We start from the raw sequence: 12,420 nt of genomic DNA on the forward strand, positions 1-12,420 counted from the left end.
TGGTGAGCTGCTGAACTGAATCTGAGTCACCCGCCTCCTGTTCTTATGTTACAGAGGCAGTGAACGTCCAGGCTGTCAAAACCCTGGACATTTACTGAAATTCTACTTCTTTGCAGACAAACGCATCCTGAGGGGAACAATGAGCTCCTGGGCCCCACAGGCTCCAAGGTGCTCACCTTCTGAAGGCTTTCCCCGTCCAGTGCAGGACCCCGTCTGGCCTGCCCTGGGGCTTCTAACCCCTGATTTTCTGGAGTTGTTACAAGTGAATGGCCAAGGAGGTGCACTGGGGGTTGGCACCTCTGGGCTTCTAAATGTCTCCAGCCTTCCTGGAGAAGGACCAGCTGCTCAGGTTCTTGTTGGAAGAGACCTTGGGCTTCTCAAGCAGGGAAGGCCTTCCTCCTGCTCTGCCTGCTTCCAGCTGCCTTTAAAGCCCCCGTGATTTCATGTTTTGAGGTAGGTAACCTTTGACCTTTCCATTTACAGCAAATCTTTGGTCTCCCTTAAAAAAGTGTTTAGCGAGAGTAGCTTTTAAACAGCGTCAGAAAGAAAATGAAAGTGAATTTCTTAAATCTGACATAAAACCAGATGCAAGAGCAGTGCTGCCCCAGATGCCGCCTTGGCTTCCAGGTGGCTTCGGTGAGTCCCCTGACACCTCCCATCGCTGGCCCTGCGGAGAGGGCAGCTCCCCTTAAAGGCTTCAGCCCAGGTCCCAGAGCCTGTCTCTGGAAGGCTTTCATGGGAAAATATATTTGTTGTTCAAAAGTGCCTTTTCCTGCAGGACTGTGGGGTTTGTGGGCAGAGGGAGCCTCCTGTGTGCATCCGTCAGGCACAGTGAGGGCAGGGACCTGTGTGGGGGAGGATGTGTGGGTGCTCTGGGAGCTGTGGGGAAGGAGCTGGGGTGTGGGCCGATGGGGGGCCCTGGGGTGCGGAAGTGGGTGAATCCCACCTCATCTGCCTCAGCCGCTGGCTGGACTTTGGTGTCCCCTCTTTCTCCCATGGTTCTTGTCCTGTCTTCTAAAGTGTCCTCAAGTATCAGCTTTCTGACTCTGAAATCTCCTCTCCCAGGAGCAGAGAATGAGAGAAGTTGCAGTGGTGCTCATTTCACAGTGTGTAGCTGGAAAGAAACCAGCCAGACCCCTAGCATTACCGAAAACCAATCGATTCCGGGAAGCCGTGTCTCCCATTCCACAGGAAGGGAGGACACGCAGCCTTGTTCTGTGCTGCTCTGTGCCTGCATCCTGCCCCATTTCCTGATCTAGGCAGCGAGTCAGCTGATGTTCTGCCCTTCCACTGGCTGCTGTTGACAGTGCCCTGGACGTGGCCTTAGACACTGGGGGATGGAGCCAATAGCCCCCTCATGCTCTCCAGATGATGACCATCTCTGGCCCCGCGCTGGTGGATGGGGTGCCCTGGTCTGAGACAGCAGAGGGGCTGGGCAGGAGTCCTGGTCCCGCTGAGCCTCCAGCCCTCCCGCTGGCACAGTTGTGTTGCAGTTGTGTTGCTGCCCTTCCAAGCCAGGCCCTTCTCTGCATGCTGGAGATGCAGGGAGGAGCAGAAGCCAGAGCGAGCTCTTGGGGAAGGAAAGGACAAGTCATCCAGTCAGCCTGGGGGTGGGGGGAGGGAGAGGCAGGGAGGGCAAGGGGAGGGGACGGAGGGCAGGTCAGGAAGGGCCTGTGGGCTGCACAAAGGGTGTACCCTGTGCTCTGAGGTCAGGGGAAGTCTTGCCAGACACGCCCTTTGGGCAGGCCACAGTGGGTCTTGGGGAGGCTGGCTGTGAAGCGGCAGGGACAGGAGGCAGAGGAGGTGTGGGGGTGACAGAGGCAAGGTTGGGGCTGCCCTGGGCCAAGTCAGTAGCCGGGAGATGGAGGAGGCAGTGTACTCAGGAGACATTTCCAGGGTCAGCACTGAATGGGCTTTGTGATTGAATGCTGGTAGCAGGGGTAGGGGTGATGTTAGGGTGGAAAGAGAAGTTGTGCTGTGCAGATGCAGGGCTGAGGATGGTCCTCTCTTGGGACTCGGAAACCTGGAAGCAGAGTTGGAGCAGAGGATGTCTTTTCCCAGATCAGGAACATAGAGGGAACAGAAAAAGTATTAGTTCTTGTGTTGTGGTGCCCTGGGGTAGAATGGACAATGAGCAGTGGGGTGAGGAAGGGAGGAAGGCAGGACCGTGGGCTGCTTAGTGAGAGTTGTGGGCAGAGAAAAGACCCAGCTTGGCCTCTTTGCATGTGACCTGAAGCAAATCATCCCCCTCTTGGAACCCTGGTTCCTGCGCCTGTACAAGGGGGTGATCGTCAGCTTGTCATGTGGATGGGGGGGGGGCTGGATGGCAGGGGTCCATCCCACTGCCAACAGCTGTGTGAGCCCACAAGGTCTTGGTCCCTGGCCCAACTACCTGTTGGATCACATCAACTTCAACTTGCATCTCTCAGGACATCAGCTATGAAAGAAGGCTGATTCTGAGGCCAGAAGGGGGTTCAAGGAGCAGGCTCCACATGGCCATGGGCACCATGAGCCAGCAGTGCTGGGCTTGAGGGTCAGTCTGCAAGGAGGGAAGGGACTCAAGACAAACTGTCCAATGTTGTCCTCGGTGGGCAAGGTGCTTGGACATAATGGAAAGATGCTGTAGATTCTCATGAGTACACACATGGAGAAACACATCTACACACCATGTGCACATGAACGTGCATCTGAATGAACGTGTGCTCAGTGGACACACTCCCTGGACCCTCCCTCCTTTCCCATGTCTTGGCAGAAGGTACTGAGACAAGGGCCTTCATCTTTCTGGTTTCCCACCAGGTGATGAAGCTGTAGCATCACCCTTTCCCTGCACTAGAAGACACTCTCTTGGAGTTGGGGTCTCAGGTTCATGTCCACCTGGTTATTCTATGGCAGGAGGGACACATGCTACACCTGGAGACCTGGCTGAGATTTTTTGAAGTGGCTGTGAGACAAGAATGTGGTCCATCTGCTCCCTGGAAGCAGGGAAGGATTTTCTGTTTAAATATTAGCCCTTGAGTTTAGAAGCATAAATGTGTGTACACTGAATTCTAATATTGTGTTCTTTCTTACTGAGCACCTTGGGTTCTTTGGAAATAAAATACTCTGCACCTTTATTCTCAGTAGGATGGAATTTGTTGTACATCAGTTGAATTGCACTTTTTGGTAAACCCTCTCACGTGTCCCTAAAGGAATTTGTTGGCTAAAGGTCCACAAGGTGTCAGCCTGGCTCCAGGGAGAGGACAAGATCTTCAGAGTGTGTAAGTCCTGACTCCAAATCTTGGCTCCACCGTGTCTCAGCCGAGTCCTCGGGTGTGCTGCTCTGTTTCTCCAAGGCTCAAGAGACTTTCCTAAAGGGGAAATGATAATACTTGTAACCCTTTGGGATGAGGAAGGGAGGGGCTGAGACAGCATGTTAGGCACTAGCACGGGGCTTGGCACAAGGGAGGTAGTTAAGAAAAGCTGTCTCTTTCTGAATAATCAAGTGACTAGAGCAGGATACATTGAATCATTGAATCCTGCACAGAGTGAGAGAGAGGGAGAGCATGGGACCGTGGAGCCCGTGAAAGGCCAGCAGGGAGTCCCTTGTCTTTCTCCTTTCCCTCCTTCTGCACAGCACCCTGATACCCCCGGAGTCGAGAGTCTGTCTGTGATTTGCAGGTAAGTTCTCCACATCCTTAAGCAACTGGGTCCACAACCCCTGGACAGCACAGTCCCCGGGATGCAGACAGATCATCAGTTTTGCAAAGAAGGTTGTTTAACGGAGGCAGTATCTCTCCCACCCCCAACCCCGAAAGCAACACTGAGTGCTCGTCACTGTTCTGGGCTGCGTCCCCACAGCAGTAGGCAGGTGAGACACCTTAGGGTCCACTGGTGCTGGGGGAGGAGACGTTGGCAACACCAGTAGGGCCAGCGTTATTGCTCACAATACCAGTAAAAGTCCCCATTTATTGAGTTCCAACTCAGAACGAGGCATCTGAAGTGATTCCGACCCATGAATTCTCCCAAGCATCCTGTTGGTGTTATTTCCCATACCTCTCCACGTGGCCACAAGGAGTTTGCCCAAACCCATGAAATCTAAGCTCATAGAAGTGGCTGGTTTTTTCCTCCTATGATAGCATCGTGTGCTTTGGGAATGACATTTGCAAGGATCCTCAGTGGAGACCGTGGAGGGCAGGCTCTGACCCAGGGACAGAGGAGCTGGTTCCGACTCTGGCAGATCCACGGACCAGCCATGTCACTTCTGACAAGTGACTTGGCCAGTCTGCTAGCTTCCTTCCTCCATCTCTTCTCCATCACAGGGTCCTTACGAGAAGGGAACATGTGGGAAAGGGCTGGAAAACTGAGAGCCCCACTCAGATGTGAGCCTCTGTCGCGATGGTGTGTTGTCCTCTTGCCCCTGTGGGGTGAGCAGAGCAATGACTTCTCATCCCTGTCCTATACTGGAGGGAACTGAGGCTCAGAGAGGTCACATGATTTACCTAAGCCTCTTCAGCAGAGGACCTGTCACTCTGAGCCCTTTCTCCACTCTCCCTCTGCTCTTAGTGTGCACTACATCTTGGATCCATAATTTGGGGTGTCCCCACCTTCACGGGCATTGCTACTTCATCCTCCCCACTACCCCTACTTCCCCAGGAGTCCCATCCCTCAGACCTTGCTCTCAGCTGGCTGGAAACTGCCCCCTACTGAGGGCTGTGCTGGCCATAGCATTTCCTTCCTGGAGACAATTTCACACATAAAAGGGTTGGAAGTTCTCAGTCTTCAAGACCTGAAACGTTCATTCTCAAGCCTGACTGCATGTCAAAATCTCCTGGGAACTTTTACTGAGGCACAGGTTTCTATTTCATGGATCTGCCGTGGACACCAGGCACTGACATGTTTTAAGAATTCACTAGATGTCTGGGATGTGCAGTCAGGGCGTGGCTGTGGGCTGAAAGCAGCTGATCTTTGAAAATATCTGACCCCTGGTCCCCAAGCTTGCTCTGTGCGGAATGTACTTCAGTGTAAGTTTCACACTTAACATGGTGTTGCTAGTATTTAAGCAATGAAAGCAAGGTTCTTTCTCTAATTGTCCTATAAAACGATTGCGCTAGCTCTGAGTGAGTACCATCTTCTTACCTTCCACTAAGTAGTCTTCTCATTTTTTAAGGTGGAGACGGTTTATTGAGATGTAATTTACATACAGTAAAATTTGCCATTTTTAAGTTCCGGTCTGTGAGTTTTGGCAAACATACTCAATTATCCAACTACCACCACAATCCAGGCAGAGATTTTGTCATCCCCGAGAGTTCCCTCTTGTCCCTTGTAGTCAACTCCTCCCCACACCTAGCCTTAGGCAACCATTACTCTCACTTCTGGTCCCCTGTAGTCTGCCTTTTCCAGAATGTCATGTGAGTGGAGTTGACCATATGGAACCTTCTGGGTCTGGATTCTTTCATTTAACATAATGCTTTTAAAAATGATTATTATTCACCCATGTTGTTGCATGAATGAATAGTTTGTTACTTATTTTCACTGGGTAGTATTCCATTATACAGATGTACTACAATTTGTTTATTCATAAATTGAGAGACATTTGGATTATTTCCAGGTTTTCTAAATTTTTAAAAAGTTTTATGGAAGTATAATAACACAGATACAGAAAGGCACACAAATGCTAAGTATACAGCTTGATACATCTTTTTTAAAAAACTGAAGTATAGATGATATACTTTTTTAATAAATAAAGTCACTATGAGCATTCAAATATGGATTTTCTTGTAGACATATTTTCATTTCACGTAGGTAAACTGGGATTGTGATTGCTGGGTCATATTGTAAGTGTATAACTAATCTTTGAAATATATCTGTATTTTGTAGACTGTTCTTAAGACTCTCACTACTCTCCCTCTTGCTGCTGCTTCAACTGCTGTTCCTTCTTCTTCCTTCATCTCACCCCCACCCATGCACACTCTGCTCATCCCTTCCTCCCACACCACCCCAGACCTCTTGTACGCTTACCATAATGCAGACTGACTACAACTCAGCAATCTCACGCGTAGGTATTTACGTAAGTGAACAAGTGACATCTTCAGATGAAGAAAAACTAAGAGAATCCATTGCCAGCATCTGCTCTGAAGGAATTACTAAAAGAAATTCCTCAGAAAAAAAGAAGTGACACCAGAAGGAAACCTGGAACATCGGGGATGAAGAAAGAGCAACAGAAATTTTAAAAAATCTAAGTGTGATAGACCAGTGGTTTTCAGCTGGGGAAATTTTGCCCCGCAGGGGACTTTTAGCAATGTCTGGAGACATTTTTGATTGTCATGATTTGGATGCAGGAGAGGTTACTATTCGCATCCAGTAGGTAGAGGAGAAGGATGCTGCTGAACATGGTATAAAGCACAGGACAGCTCCCAGCAAAGAATGATATGACCTCAAATGTGATGAGCTTGAGAGATCCTGAAATAGACCATTCTGCTCTTGAGTTCTTAAAAATATATTTGTTGGTTGAAACAAAATAGGCTTTTCAATAGATATAGGTGTATTATTTAAGACAATTTCAATATGAAAGAGGGAAAGGTAAAGGAAAATAGATGGTGATGAAGTTTCTACATTCTACTTGAGGTGATAAAATATTGACTCTAAGTATACTGTTAAAAGTTAAGTATGACACATGCACCCCAATGTTCATAGCAGCACTATTTACAACAGCCAAGACATGGAAACAGCCTAAATATCCATCGACAGATGACTGGATAAAGAAGTTGTGGCATTTTTTATGCAGTGGAATACTACTCAGCCATAAAAATAATAAAATAATGCCATTTGTAGTAACATGAGTGAACCTGGAAAATGTCATCCTAAGTGAAGTAAGCCAGAAAGAGAAATAACATGATTTCACTTGTATGTGGAATCAAAAAAAAATTTATTTACAAAACAGAAACAGACTCACAGACATAGAAAAGAAACTTATGGTTTCTGGGGGAGGGGCGGAGAAGGGAGTGAGAAGGAATAAATTGGGACTTCTAGATTTGCAGACACTAACTAATGTACATAAAATAGATAAACAACAAGTTTATACTGTATAGCACAGGTAACTATATTCAATATCTTGTAGTAACCTATGGTGAAAAAGAATATGAAAATGAATATATGTATGTTCCTATATGACTGAAGTATTTTGCTATACACCAGAAATTGACACAACATTGTAAACTGACTATACTTCAATTAAAAAATTTAAGTATGTATCAAAAGGTGCAAACTTCCAGTTATAAGTTTTAAGTCCTAGGGATGTATACAGCATAGTGACTGCAGATAATAATATTATATTATGTATTTGAATGTTGCTAAGAAAATAAATCTTAAAAGTTCTCATCACAAGAAAAATATTGCAATGATGTATGGTGGTAGGTGTTAACTAGATTTATTGTGGGGATCATTTCACAATATATACATATATTGAATCATTATGATGTATACCTGAAACTAATATCATGTTATATGTCAATTATATCTCAATAAAATTTTTTAAAACTTGAGTATGTGTATTATAATCCCTAGAGACAACACTAAAGTAATTATGCAAACAGATATAGTGAAAAAAAAACCATAGATTAACTAAAATTGAATGTTAAAAATGTTCAAATAGTCGAAAAGGAGGCAGAAAAGGGAAAACAAGATTAGAAAACAGAGCAAACAAATAGAAAACAAACAATAAAATGGTACACCTACATCCAAACACATCAATGACTACTTTAAATATAAATGGTCTAAACACACCAATTAAAACAAAGAGACTGTCAGAATGGATTAAAAAAGAAAAACCAAACCAAAACAACCGACAATCACTAAAACCATAACCAAACTATATACTACGTACACAAAACTCAGTTCAAATAGAATGAGACAGATAGGTTAAAAGTAAAAGGATGAAAAAAGATACAACACACAAATATGAATGAAAGAAAGCTGGAGTGGCTATATTAATATCAGACAAAGTGGACTCACAGTAAAGAGATAACAAGGGACTTTACAAAATGTCAAAAGTCAATTCATCAAGAAGAAGACATGTGTGTTGGGGATCCCCAAGATGACCCCCAGGTTCAGTGATTCACTAGTAGGACTCACAGGACTTATCATACAGTCATACTCACAGCTAGGACATTACAGCAATGGATACAAAGTGAAATCAGCAAAGGGAAAAGGCACATGGGGTGATGCCCAGAAAAAACCAAGGGCAAACTTCCCAGGGCCCTCTCCAGTGGATTCACACAAGTGCTTAATGCCTCCACTGATGACTTGTGACAATACATGTGGAGTGTTGTCTACCAGGAAACTTCTTTTGAGCCTAAAAGTTCAGGCTTTTTAAATCAAGAGTGAGTCATATAGGCACCCTCTGCCTAGCATGTACCAAAATTCTAGACTCCCAGAAGGAAAGGAGGTATTTAGCATAAACTACATTAAAAAACAATACAAATGGTTTGTGCACATGAGCCACTCTTAATATTTAGGGAATGTTTAATATTAGTACAGGGAATTGTTTGCTAGTCAAATTCCCAGACACTAGCCAAGAGCCAGCCTTGCAAGCAGGCCTTCCTAAGAATAGATGTCTCAGGTTTAGTATGGTAAACTTTTTCTACACAGCATAACAATCCAAAATGTATATATACCGAACAACAAGGCTTCAAAGTAAATGAAACAAAATCAGACGGAACTGAAAGGAGAAACAGACAAACACACAATAATAGTTTAATATTCCTCTGTGAATAATTGACAGAACTTGTAGGATGAAAATCAGCAAGAATATAGAAAAACTGAACCAACACCATCAACAAACACGATCTAACCGACACTTACTGAAGATTCAACTCAACATCAGAATACACATTCTTTTCAAGTGTCCATAGAACATTCACTAAAGCTTATATTCTGGATCATGAGAAAATCTTAAAATTTTTAAATAATTGAAATCATACAAAGTATATTCTCTGACCATAATAGAGTTAAACTACAACTCACTAACAGAAAGATGGCAAAATGATCCATAACACGTGGAATTAAATAACACACTTCCCAATAAACCATGGGTCAAAGAGGAAGGCTCAGTGGATGTTAACAAATATTTTTAAATGAACAAAAATGAAAATATAAAACATCAAGATTTGTGGGCTAGAGCTGAAGTGCTGAGAAGAAATTTATTGTTTTCCACACTTTTATTAGAAAAGAAAAAGAGTCTAAAGTCAATATTCTTTTTCCAAGTGAAGAAATTAGGAAAAAAAAAAAAAGAGCAAAATAAACCAAAGCAAGCAGAAAGAAGGAAATAATAAAGGTAAGAGCAGAAATCTATAAAAATTGAAACAGAAAACAATAGAGAAAATCAACAAGGTCAAAGCTGTTTTAAAAAAAATGATCAATAAAATAGATAAAAGTCTAGTGAACCTGACAAAGAAAAAAAGGAAAAAGGTGCAAATTACCAGTTTCAGAAATGAGAGAAGGGCTTTCTGTAAAGACCATACAGACATTAAAATGATGAGAAAATAATACTATGCACTCTACATATATATATATATATATATATATATATACACACACATTTGATGACTAAGATTAAATGCACCAAATTCATGAAAAACACAAACTACCAAAACTCACCCAGGATGAAATAGATACACAGTCTGTTTCTATGTCTTACCAAAGGAATTAAATTTTAATTAAAAATCTTCCAAATGGAAATATCCAGGTCTAGATGGTGTCCTTGGAAAACGCTAAAAAAAAAAAAAAAGATTTAAAGAAATATCCCCAATCATCACAAACTTCCAGAAAACAGAGGAGGGGATAGCATTATCCTGATAACAAAACAAGACAATGACTGATAGCACAAGAAAGCAAAATTAGAGACCATTATCCTTCATGAACACACATGTTAAAATCCTCAAAAATATTTTAGCAAATCAAATCCAGCTACACACATACTTCAGAGATATTGCAGGTTTGGTTCTAGACCAAAATAAAGTGAATATCACAATAAAGAGAGTCACGTGAATCTTTTGGTTTTCCAGTGCATATAAAAGTTCTGTTTTATACTATATTGTAGTCTATTAAGTATACAATAGCAGTATGTCTAAAAAATAATGTATATACCTTAGTTTAGAAATTTTGCTATTGGACCTTGAGAAGAGCCCAAGAGAAACAAAACCTTACCTCTAGTAAGTAGAAGAACAATTCCAGAGACAACCTTTAGATCCATCCATTTTGAAATATAATTTTATTCTACAAAGTGTTTCTCAATTGCTGGGAGTACCACATGACCCAGCAATTACACTTTGGGGAATTTATCCAGAGAAATGAGAACTTGTGTTTGCATAAAAACCTGTACATAAATGTTTATAGCAGCTTCATTTATAAAAACCCCAAACTGGAAGTAACTCAGATGTCCTTCTACAGGTAAATAGATGAACAAACACTGGTATAACCATACCGTGGAACACCACTCAACAATTAAAAAAGGACAAACTATTGATACATGCAACAACCTGGATGAATCGCTAGGAAATTATTCTGAGTGAAAAAAGCCAATCCTCAAATGTTACATACTGTATGATTTCATTTATATGACATTTGGAAATGACAAAATTATGCAAATGGAAAACACAGTGGTTGGCAGGGGTTAATGAAGGGGTTCTCATGGAAGGGAGGTGGATTTAGCTACAAAAGGGCCACATGAGGGGTCCTTGTGGCTATGGAAATGTTCTGTCTCTTGACAGAACTGGATGAATGTCAGCATCCCGGTTGTGATATTGTATTATAGTTTTGTAAGATGTTACCATTGGGGGAAACTGGGTAAAGAGTACATAGGATCTCTCAGTATTATCTCCTGTAACTGCACATGAATCTGCAATGATCTCAAATAAAAAGTTTACTTAAAATGCAAAAAAAAAAAAAGAAATTATGCTATTCGAAAAATGGCACCAATAGACTTGCTCAAAGTAGGATTGCCATGAAACTTCAATCTGTAAAAAGTGCAATATCTGGGGTGTACAATAAAGTGAAGTGCAACAAAACGAGGTGTGCTTGTACTCTCAAAATGAATAATACATCATGGCCAAGTAGAGCTTATCATAGGGAAGCAAGTTTGGTTCCATATTTGATTACCAATTATGTAATACACCATATTTATAGGCTAAAGAATAAAAAACACATGGTTATATCATTTCATGCAGAAAAAGCCGTTGACAAAATTCAACATCTTTTCATAATAATTTGTAATAAATTCATAATAATGGTAATAATAATAAAAAAAAAACTCTCAGTAGACTAAAAACAGAAAGGCGTGTCCTCAACTTTATAAGGGGCATCTACAAAAAATCTACAGTTACTATCATAAGGCTTCCTCCCTAATATTGGGAAAAAGACAAAGAAGTTTACTCTCACTCCTCCCATTCAACATTGCACTAGAATTCTTAGCCAGCATAATAAGGCAAGAAAAGTTTTTTAAAAAGCCTTATAGATTGGAAAGGAAGAAGTAAAATTGTCCCCTTCCATAGACAACATGTAAACAATTGCTTTATGTAAAAGATTCTATGGAATAGACAAAACACTTCTAGAAATACTGAGTTTCACAAGGTACCAGGATACAAAGTCATCACAGATAAATCAATTATGTTTCTATATAATTGTAATAAATAATTGCAAACTGAAGTTTAAAAAATACCATTGACAATAACCCTAAAAATTAAATGCTTAGCTATAAATCTAACAACTCAGGTACAGGATCTGTATGCTGAAAACTACAAGATGCTGATGAAATAAATCAAAGACCTAAATAAGTGGTAAGACATATTATGCTAATGGATTGAAAGATTCAACATAATAAAGAGGCCAGTTCTTCCCAAGTTGTTCTATAAATTTAATGCAATTCCAATCAAAATCCCGGCAGGATATCTTGCATGTATGGACAAGCTGATTCTAAAATTTATACAAAAAGGCAAAAGGACAGTAAGAGCCAAAATAATTTTGAAAAAGAAGAATAAGGTTGGAGAAATTATATTACCCAATATCAAGATTTACTATAAAGATACAGTAGTCAAGACAGTGTGCTATTGGCAAAGAGACGGACTAATGGAACAGAATAGAGTCCAAAAATAAGCTTGCCCAAATATGGCCAACTGACTTTTTTTTTAGCATTGGATATAGATGTCTTAGTTTTTTTTTTTTTAATGGAAGTATAGTCAGTTACAATGTGTCAATTTCTGGTGTACAACATAATGTTTCAGTCATACATACACATCCGTATATTTGTTTTCATATTCTTTTTCATTATAGGTTACTACAAGATATTGAATATAGTTCCCTGTGCTATACACAAGACATTTGTTTTTATCTATTTTATATTTAGCAGTTAATATTTGCAAATCTCAAACTCCCAATTTATACCTTCCC

Source organism: Camelus dromedarius, chromosome 12, assembly GCF_036321535.1.
Source record: "Camelus dromedarius isolate mCamDro1 chromosome 12, mCamDro1.pat, whole genome shotgun sequence".
Lineage (NCBI taxonomy): Eukaryota > Metazoa > Chordata > Mammalia > Artiodactyla > Camelidae > Camelus > Camelus dromedarius.